Below are 10,575 nucleotides of genomic sequence, written 5' to 3'. Positions count from 1 at the left end.
CTTTGGCACTACCATAATCTGTTCAAGGCGGCGTAGACTACCAATGTCTTTGCTAGCTCACCTACTGCGGAAGGTGAGTGTAATTTATAGTATACATGCATTAGCTAACTTGACTATATTTTGTTTACAATTTAACCCGCATTTATGTTGTGTAATGTAGGAGAAGCTCAATGTAATGTATCTCCAAAAAATGAAAAGCTTACTTGCAAAGGACACAAGAGAGTACCTTTCAAGTGAAGAAGAATACAAAGTAAGCTATGACATGGCTATGAGTAATACAATGAACTTCCTTGTTCAAAAGGGTTTGGGAATAACTGACATCGCCAATCTAGAAAACATTGCAGACTTCTTTCAAAAGTGTATTTCATTGGTGGGTTGGGAGAGAGAAGGGGTGCAAAATGACCCCCTTCAGAGTGTCCCAAGGTTGCACGTGCATGAATCAGTCCTACAAAGTATTCTTTGCTTTTGAGTGCATTAGTTTTTTGTTGATTATCTTATGTTATATATGATGAAACATTGTAGGAAAATTCATTTGGTGGACATATTGGTCGAGGGCAAGTTTCTATGGACGAGGCATCTATTCCAACATAGGAGAAGCCATTCTCGCAGTGACTAAGAATGCATGCCTACTAGTGGCAGTTGGAAAGTTGAGTATGGAAACATTAGAGAAAAGATCATATATATGAGTGCGATGTTGCTAATGCTTCAAGTGCAGGGGTGTATTGAGCTTGGCGGAGAAGATGGAGGTTGAGAACTCAACAATGAAGAAGCTCCATGCACATGTTACACGCAATTATGACCTATATCTTGAAGAGGCATTGCAAGCTTTTTAAGAAAAGCAAAGCATTTGTGTGGTGGAAGACAACCATACAGGCCACACACAACAGAGAGGAGTAGTTGCACTTTTCATGCACAATGGGACTCTTACTATATAGGTAATTAATTGTCATAGCTATGTATGATTCATATTGTATGTTTTGGTCAATGGAGTCAATATTGTATATTGTAGATGGTGGGTAGGCCCCTCAACGAAAGCTTGCAAACTCCGTACCGCGAGTATTCCAGTGATGTATGGGTGGATTTTAAGAGAAACGAGAGTGGGATCTATCTCAACGAGTGGATAGACAAGCTCCATTGTAAGGATGCATGGAGAGACTGTCCATGGTTCTTGGACTATGTTGATGGCGAGTTCCTCATAAATGAAGCAAAAGCATACAATGGTAACTTATTTCCTTCTTATGCAAAGAACGTGATACTCCTTTTGACTTGCAACATTACACAAGAAGGTAAGGGGGAAGGGAAAGAGTATAAGTGTCACGATCAATCAGTCTCTCGATGCCCTTTTTTCCTAGCACAACCAAGGGACATCCAAACCCAAACATAGCAGCTGCAAGACCATCAAGTGAAAAGAAGAGAGGTTGAGTAGTCATCGAAGAATCGGAGGAGTCATCAGAAGAGCAGTAGATTGAAAGGAGTGAACAACAAGATGGCAGTTCAAATTCCAAGCAGGGTGACTTCGAGCAACGCTTGACACAAGGTCGAGTCCATCACAGGGTTCGTGACACAGTTTCAACACGCTTGAATGTGGACATGGTGGAAATAGGGGTTATTGGTATGGTTCTTGTATGTCTTGTAGTCCTTGCAGATGTAGACCATCTACAAAGGACGATTTTGTACCCAAAAGTAGCCTTGAGTGAGTTTATGATGCTTTAGTATCTACTTTCTATACCTAATTTATTGGACACACTCATTGCATCTTGTTATGTATCACAAGACCCCTCCAACGATCCGTCATTTTGTAGGCTCCTTCTCTCCCTCTTAGTGGTTCGGAGGGATGCGACTTGTGTGGGCGAACTTATCGACACAAATAAAACTTAGCGCTAGCATTGGCAGCGTTCCCCATTGGAATGTATTATTTGCCAAGCTCGTTGCTAGTATATTCACCTTAGCTATAGAGTTTTTGTTGCCGGATGGTGAGGTTGTGGTTGTGGTTGTGTGTCGAGTGGACCATTTGGCAATCATCACCGAGGAGGCTCACTAGTGCAATTTTTGCTATCTCCACATCATTTTTGTTTGAATGTTCTCGCACACATATGTTGTTATCGACAATTTCACAGATTCAGTAATCCCTAAACCATTCCTCTATGTGTTTGATGATAGTTATATTTTTTATTCCATTGTAATCCTAAACCATGTTCCAGGTTGAAACTTTTGTGCTAGCCATGTTTATAGACAAATTCAATGGACTCCCAGTTGTTCCATCGCACGATCATCACATCGGAGATATGGCAACCGATGATGATGGTTTTGATGCTTATAGTGATATGATTCGGAACCATTTCAAGTGGCACCATGGACTCTCGACCACAGTGGAGCACCCTCTCGGTCCATTGTGGATAAGAGCGAGTTCTTTGCTTGGTAAGTCAAGAATTGATTGAAGTTACAAACTATAGTTCTCATTGTAGTGTCTAATGATGTACGTGATCTTCTTTAGGTGGCTTTTAGGTACATTCACGAGGGTTTGGTAATGCAGTCTTGGATTGTCTTGCTAGATGTAGTGGCTTGGCAATAAAATGTGTTTGTCTACGAAAACATTGCATCAGCATTGAGAGAGATCATAGTGTGTTTATGACATGTGTGTTACCACAATAGCGGCTTTCAGGTGGGCTAGGGTCGACTTTGCATTTTGGTGACACAGCCACCAACATCACACCCATCTAATCCACCCCCGGGTAGACATCCATCTATAGTGCCTGGTTGGACATACCACATCCAACCTCTCCATAAGCCACTCTTTTCCTCAATGTCCATGAGACATCCACCAACACCTGGCCAGGTAGCACAACCACCAACCTTCGGCTCTGGTATCACTTATAGAGTGTGCAATGAGTGCGGAGTGAGAAGGAGAAGAAGAGTAGGCATAGAGTGTTGGTTAAGCTCAGTGTTGTGAGGTGCATGTATGCAGATGCGTGCTTTATTCTCCACCCACATTGAGTGTCTCTCTACTTCCCCTTCCTGCACCGCGCACTCACGCATCGCACACTCACAAACCGTGGATTATTAAATATCATGCATGCACTAATCTCACTTATTGTAGCAAAATTTAAATACAACGATAATAATAAATACAAATTTTAATTCCACATGACATACAAAATGGGTTCATAAGAAGTACATAATACAAATTTTGTTAAAAACCTCTCCGTACATTTCGTCTTCTTGGTGAGGTTCACATCGGCTACATAGGCAACAAAACAAATCTCGAAGCTTCCATGTCTATGGAACCATTGTGAACTCGACACATAGAGCTCACATATCAAGGTGTGAGGGATTAAACAACACAAGCCACAAGGGGTGAAAGATTGATCTTTTTGTGAGCTCAAAGAGAGAGAGAGAGAGAGAGAGAGAGAGAGAGAGAGAGAGAGAGAGAGAGAGAGAAGCAGGTTGCTCAAGTTAGTGTAGATTGATGCAAAAGGTCACTATTTTGCTCATTTCTTGACCTAGAAAGCTTGGATTCAAAAATAAATAAATCTATTAGAAGCTCTCTTCAAGCTTTACAACTTTGTAGAAGAGCTTGTTAGCTGATTTAGAGTGTAGGTACGTCTAGAATCGGAAACAAAGCAGCTATTTTTTTTAGGATAGATTGTGCATTTGAGTTGAGTAAGAGAGGATAGAGAGTAGAGAGAGAGAAGGAGACAACTTCAACATTGAAGGCCTTGAGATACACACTTCTCTTCTTGGAATCAGCATGACAAGTGAAAGAGAGAGTACATCGGCTCTCCTCGACACAATTTCTTGCGGACAGTTAGATCATCGACACAATTTTCTGCGGACAGTTAGATCATTGACGTGCTTGAGTGAGGTGCCTCTTCCATAGAGGAGTGACACCCGACATCAGAATTTTGACAACATTACATGTGTTTTATGAGCTCTCTATGCATCTTGAGGGAGATTTGGTTATGCCATATGTCTTTTGGACATGATATACACAATTGTGTTACACAAACAACTCAGTCTACCAACAATGTACCTACCACTAGAAGTGCTCCAAAGAGAGCTAGTGATGCTCTTGAGAGAGCAGAGTCAATTACTTAGGTAGTGAGGAGATCAATGCGTGTATCTTGTTCCACTGAGTGACTTCAACCAAAATTAGGCTATCTATTGGTCATTGACTATGGAGAGCCTACCTGCTACCAAACAGCTATTGAGATGGAAGATAGTGTGAAGTAGAAGCAGACAATGCAATCATGTGGTCACACAAGCACCAGTTATCAATAAGACATAATTGGTGCAGCTATGCCAAAATCAGCTTAATTGTAAAAATACTTGCATAACTTGTGCACGTGTGACCATGAATGTTACATTGCAATGAATTAGCTGATAATCATGCTTCGCATGACCTTAGCCTAAGTGCTACTAGCACCCTCTTCCATGGTCAAAGAAGAGCTTCTTTTAAGAAGATCCATGTCTCCAAGTGTTAACATTTTGGTGCCACTCGTGTGAAGGTCATCAATGAGGTAGTGATTGAGTTGAATGCTTGCAATACCCATTTACAACATTTTGCCGGTTTATTATTTCCATTTGCTTTTGACTAAGGTCCCTGCTTATTAGTCTTTTCAAGCACAATGCCATATTCTGGCTAGCTCATCACCAACAAATGGACATTGAGTATTTAGATATTGCGGTTGAGCTTTGCTACATGCTCATAGTAATTTACCAACTTGATCAAACTCTTTCATTGCTAAATGTTCATAGCAACCTTGCCTTCAACCTATGTGATGTACACAAGACTACCAACTGCTAAAGAATATTGCACCTTGGCCATTTTTGCTTTCTCAGCATCATACTTGGGAGCATCATTCTTGCTAAGTTTTGTATATGCCTACATTGGGGTACTCAATGTAGCTTTCCCCTTTTGCATATGAAAACATTACAAGACCTTTGTGGATATACATTTCATGAAACAGCTTCAATATTCCATGTTTTCTATCCCTCTTGATATGCATACCAAGAAGGTGACTCGCATATCCCAAATCCTTCTTAGCAAAGTGCTTGCTAAGTGACTTCTTCAAGATGGCGATCTCGTCTTTGGACTTTCCGGCAATGAGAATATCATTGACATAAAGTATCAAGATGATAAGTGAACCATCGTTCACCTTCCAAGTATACAAGTAGTGATCTTCTTGGCTCCTTTCATACCCTTGAGACTGCATATACTTGTCAAACTTCATGTGCCTTGAGCTTTGTTTTAAGCCATACAATGTATTACGCAATATACACACCAATTCTACCCTCGTAGGCTTCTAAGGTTTGACTTCAAAACCCTCTAGTTGTTTCATGTAGACATCCTCATCAAGATCCCCATGAAGGAAAGTCGTCTTCACGTCCATCTGGATGAGTTCCATGTCCTCAGTGGCTACCAGTCTAAGCACGAGACGCAATGTAGTCATCTTGACCATTGGAGAAAAAATCTCATCGAAATCCATGCCTTTCTTTTGCTTGAATCCATTAGAAACCGATCTAGATTTATACTCAGGCTTGAGATCCTCAGTCATGTACTTCTTCTTATACACCATTTGCAAGGCAAGGCTTGATTGCCCTCTTGTAATTCTGTGAGTACAGGCTATGAGAAAGTTATGTCATGCCAGCAAGCACCTTTTTGGCCAAAGCTAGATGGTCTTCACATAGACCATAGAAAAGTGTCTCTATAGGGTCCATCGCACTAAAATCTCGTGCCCATACATCACCCAAATGGATTACTGGCAACAGTGCATCTTCAAGTCATCTATAAGCTAGGGGGTGGTTGAAGCACCCCCCAAATTGAAGATGTGCATCTTCTACATGCCTGAGCTAGTACTTGATTCTAATCGCTTGGATTTTTCCTCATAAATGCAACATCTTTTCCAATAATGTTGCATGTTTATAGTCTGCATCAGATTGCCCCTCTCTTTGTCGGCTTTCCAAATGTGGAAGGTCTTCCACTTCGTTTGCTCTACTTGGCAGCACTCTTAGACTAGGTTCAAATGGGGCAGCAACAAAGAGAGGTGCAAGGTGTATGTATCCTTTGAGTGCACCCATAGTGGGCAAAGAATCATTGGTTTTCTCCACACTCACCATTGTTTGGGCAAGAGGCCCCTTCGGAAGAACCTAGCTATTGGGCGCTTTTCAATGCAAAATATGGACACTACATATTGAACTATCATCAGCGCGTTCACAATTGAACACGTTACCACTCGGGTATGGTTGCTGGCTAATTCTTGCTACTAGAAAGTTATTATGTGCCTCCAACTTGTGTGATCAGAAAGGCAAAGGTAGTCAAGAACTGATAGGCTTGCTTGAACCCAACCTTAGGTCCTCATGTGAAATCTCATGAGGAATATGCCAATCCATAGTTCAAGGCATTGTAAAATGTAATTTGCTCCTATTGCCAGCTTAGGGCTAAAACCACAAGCAGGTAAGGGCCAAGTCACACCCAAGAAGAGTGGGGGAAATATATTCTCTACATTAAGAAAGTCCTAAAAGGTAGGTATAGAAATAGAATTATGCTTACTCTTTATTTTCACATAAGGATTTTGCTACCCCTATGGTGGACCCAAGGGTGAGTCTTGCATACACCAACCCCACTAATGCTCGTGCGACTCGGCTTTAATAAGGCCCGTGAAAGGACAAGGGGACTGGAACATGCTCATCACCACCCAGCCATGCCCTATATAGGCCCTTGGGCTTCTAAATATAGGGACCCCCTTGAATGCATATCCGTCCTGGCCCTTGGCCGTGATTGGTCCTACCATTGTCCTGACATTACTCCCCCCATGGAGAAGCTTTTTCGTCCGCGAAAACAGAAGTGGTGGTATCTTCATAAGAACACTAATGTTTTCTACCGTAACATCCCTCATGGATCCAATGGTTCACTTGAGCGGAACCCGGTTTAGTAGGAGGTTCAATGAAACCAAGAGTAACATCTTGATTTTCTACATTGTTGTCCATTTGTAACCATCTGATGGTACCGGTTCCTATCCAAACATAGTGTGTAGACTCCATTTAGAACGCTCATGAGCATGGTAAACGAGTTTATCACAACAAAGATGTACCAAAACGAGTACCTCTTATCGCTTTCCATGAAAGTAACTTGCTGACATAACTCATCAGCCAAGTTTAAGTCCTTGACTTGTTCCCAAATTTCATCATCAGTAAACAACCCCACCCTAATGATTGTTCGAGGTTGACAACCTGAGTTATACATGAAGAGACTACACCTAGTCGCAAACATGCTTTAACTTATAGTAAGCAAACTCTAAGTAGAGCAATAAATGCTTACTGATTGGATCGCTTGGTGCTAATGTACGCACTTTGCATATCCTTCACCACTAGATTACACTTTGTAATCTGCGTATCCCCTTGGATAACTGACAATACTGAGGTGTGCTCCCTCGCACTTTGTAATCTGCCTATCCCCTTGGATAACTGATAGTACTGAGATGTGTTCCCTCAAGGTTTACAGACAGTCGTCCCAAATGAATGGTAAATGGGAACCACAAGATCATATAACATTTTTGAGAAATCAATAATGTCCGAAATAACCATCGTGGTTAACTTGAGAAATCCACAAACACCCAAACCGAGCCATGACCTCTATTGGGGATTAGTAGACCCAAAAGTAATCTCATAGAGCTACTGTACATAGAGTGCAAAATGCTTCATAAGCAACAACTTGAGGAATATGCATACCGTTCCAAATCAGCCTTTGCTAAACACTAGGGCCCATAACATCTAATGTGCATGCATTTAACAAGAAACAGATCCGAGCCTGTATATCCATGGTGATCCTTGCCAATACTTATGGCAAATGTGATGTGCCTAGCACACATTAAAAAGGAATGTAAATAGTTCTGAAAATAAACTAAATACTTTCAGTTGCAATCTTTTGCAAGCTTTACTGAAACGTTCGAATCGCAATAGAAGGTGAAACATTGATCACTTCTAGGTACAGACAATGAAACTTTTTCATTAACAATTTATAGCCGTGCTATACGTATAAACAACCATCTGTAATGTTGTTTATCAATACTTGTAGCTGAACAAGTCATTCTAAGTATCCGACAATTTTTGGCCACTAAAATTGCTCCTGATACGTCGTGCTAAAAATGGTCTAGAAAACAGATGTGACCAGCACCTAGGGACTTTGTCGTCACACATATTTGAAATAGGGGGCGCTAGTGTCAGTCCCAGAGACTCATATTCGCCACATGTGGAATATGTCTCAACTAAAGATGTATGAAAAAAGAACATCCTTCAAGTACAAGATGTACTTGTGTGTGGAGGTAACTCTAAACACTCTGCGACAAGAGTGAGAAGGACCCTCGTTCATTGCTCCACACTGGCTAAACCGAACTCCTTGAGTTCTTAGACCATGTTGTATCCCATGTGACAACATGTGCCAAATCGAATCCGAAAAGTGGGTTCATAACAACATAATGTACATTGGACACTACGGCCCAAAATACTTGTTTCGACATGCCCTTGGCATGGCCCTGAGGATTTTGAACCGAAAGTTCAGTTACCCGTATTCAAATGCACAGGAGTACGTCTACCATGCGTGAAAAAACCAAGCAAAACTGTACTGGAAACCCTGGGTGTTGCCTTTGCAAGCCAAACCCATTGGGTAGAATCTACGTAGCGAACCCCTTGGTAAGACCCTTTGTAGAAACTGCTCAACTAGCAGGTAACGGTAACCAACATAGTTAACCGTGTACAGAATGATTGGAATCAACTTAAAAAGTTGAATTTGTCAGCTACCGCATGGTAGATTACTGGCTTCTTTCCTTGAAAGTAGAACTGGGATAGATCAAACTATGATCCTCAATGCCTACGGGGAGATGTAGCAATCACCCATCGGGTCTTACCCCAAAACAGTATGTCCATAGACAATCCGTAGTGCTATAGAGGGAGCCAGAGATCCACACAAGTGAAATGCCTAGCTCTTATGGACAACCATGCTGTCTCAACCTATTGCTGCATCTATACTCCGTGTTAGAGATCAACTGATGGGAGTTTAAGGTTATCAAAAATTCAACTTGAGAGTCGCACTGAAAACATGTAGTGCAAAATGACACACTAAACATCCGTAATGACAAGACTCTTTCTTGTCAATTAACGTCAATGTGTACTCCACTGGGTCGAGCTGTTCGATCTTGAGAAGAATCATCCAAGAAATACCAACAATTGGGTCTTACCCTAGATTAAACAATGGCTCTTAGCCAGTGTGTGTGGCTCATAGCCCTCATGGCAATTAGTGTTCAATCGTCAAACCGATGAAGACTAATGTGGATGGCATCTTGCCCAATTTCTAGCTGAGAGTTAGAGCACCTTGGCTCAGGAGGACTCACCAGCGAAACATGTAGCAAAAGCTTCTTAGAAAGGGTGCATTATTCTTCGAGAGAAATAAGAGAGAGAGATAGAGATTTGGATTCCTTGTAGTGTTGTTGTGTGTTGACAACAACCAAAAAGCATGTTGAAACTTAGAAAGCATGTTGAAAGAATCTAGAAGTTTCCTCGTCCTTGACAGAGTGTCTGGTGTTATTACGGAAGCGTAATTTATGAGGCAGTGGAGTTGAGTCCACTTGACCAACATGCCGTGCATGCGAAATTGTAAGCCCTTGGCTACTATGATGGCCTCAAGCGTGAGAGCCGAAGCCGTAAGTGCCTTGCACAGTCTCCATCAGTAGTGATGCATCATAACGTGATGTCACCACACAGAAAAGGGGAAGCGTTTTCGACACTGCAGCAGTTCAAACCGAGGGCTTGACTGCGTGCGGTGGGTGTTTCTTCCTCTGCTGCGTCGTTTGCGACCTGAGATGCCATAGCTCGTGGTAGGGGTTTCTTTCACACACGGGCGCCAACATTGGCTTGGTTTTTTTTTGGCATTCAACCCTAAGCAAGGGTGCATGCCCACCCCGGGCACACACCCGCAAGACATGAAGCTTTTGCTTAACGAGGTTTGGAGATCCGTGGCCATGGAGCTCCCGAGGCCAACGCTTCAGAAGGCTGGGGCGAACCTTTTCGGTACCATAGCCGCCTCCCTCTGCCGACCTCCACGCTGCCTTCCCTCTGTGCTAGAGTCGCTTCACGCGCGGCCATGCCGACCTTGCTCGGTTCTGTTGGAGCTGTTTCCTGCAATCGAAAGGGAGAGAGAGAGAAAACCATGCTTAGGTACTCGAGAGAAATCCATCTTCTCCCCGCCATGGCTCCACCCTCCTTCCAGATTTCGAGAGAGAGGGAGAGAGAGAGAAAACCATGCTTAGGTATCTCAAGAGAAATCCATCTTCTCCCCGCCATGCATCCACCCTCCTTCCTCCTCTCCACCTTGCTCTGATACCAGTGAAAGGACAAGGGGACTGGAACATGCTCATCACCACCCAGCCATGCCCTATATAGGCCCTTGGGCTTCTAAATATAGGGACCCCCTTGAGTGCACGTTCGTCCTGGCCCTTGGCCGTGACTGGTCCTACCATTGTCTTGACAGCCCGGTTCAGACTAGGCGGAGGAAAAGCCTCACACAGGGACGTGTAGGTGGAA

Source organism: Adiantum capillus-veneris, chromosome 13, assembly GCF_014529385.1.
Source record: "Adiantum capillus-veneris isolate H3 chromosome 13, ASM1452938v2, whole genome shotgun sequence".
In the NCBI taxonomy this organism is placed as follows: Eukaryota; Viridiplantae; Streptophyta; class Polypodiopsida; order Polypodiales; family Pteridaceae; genus Adiantum; species Adiantum capillus-veneris.
This window is presented reverse-complemented; position numbering follows the sequence as displayed.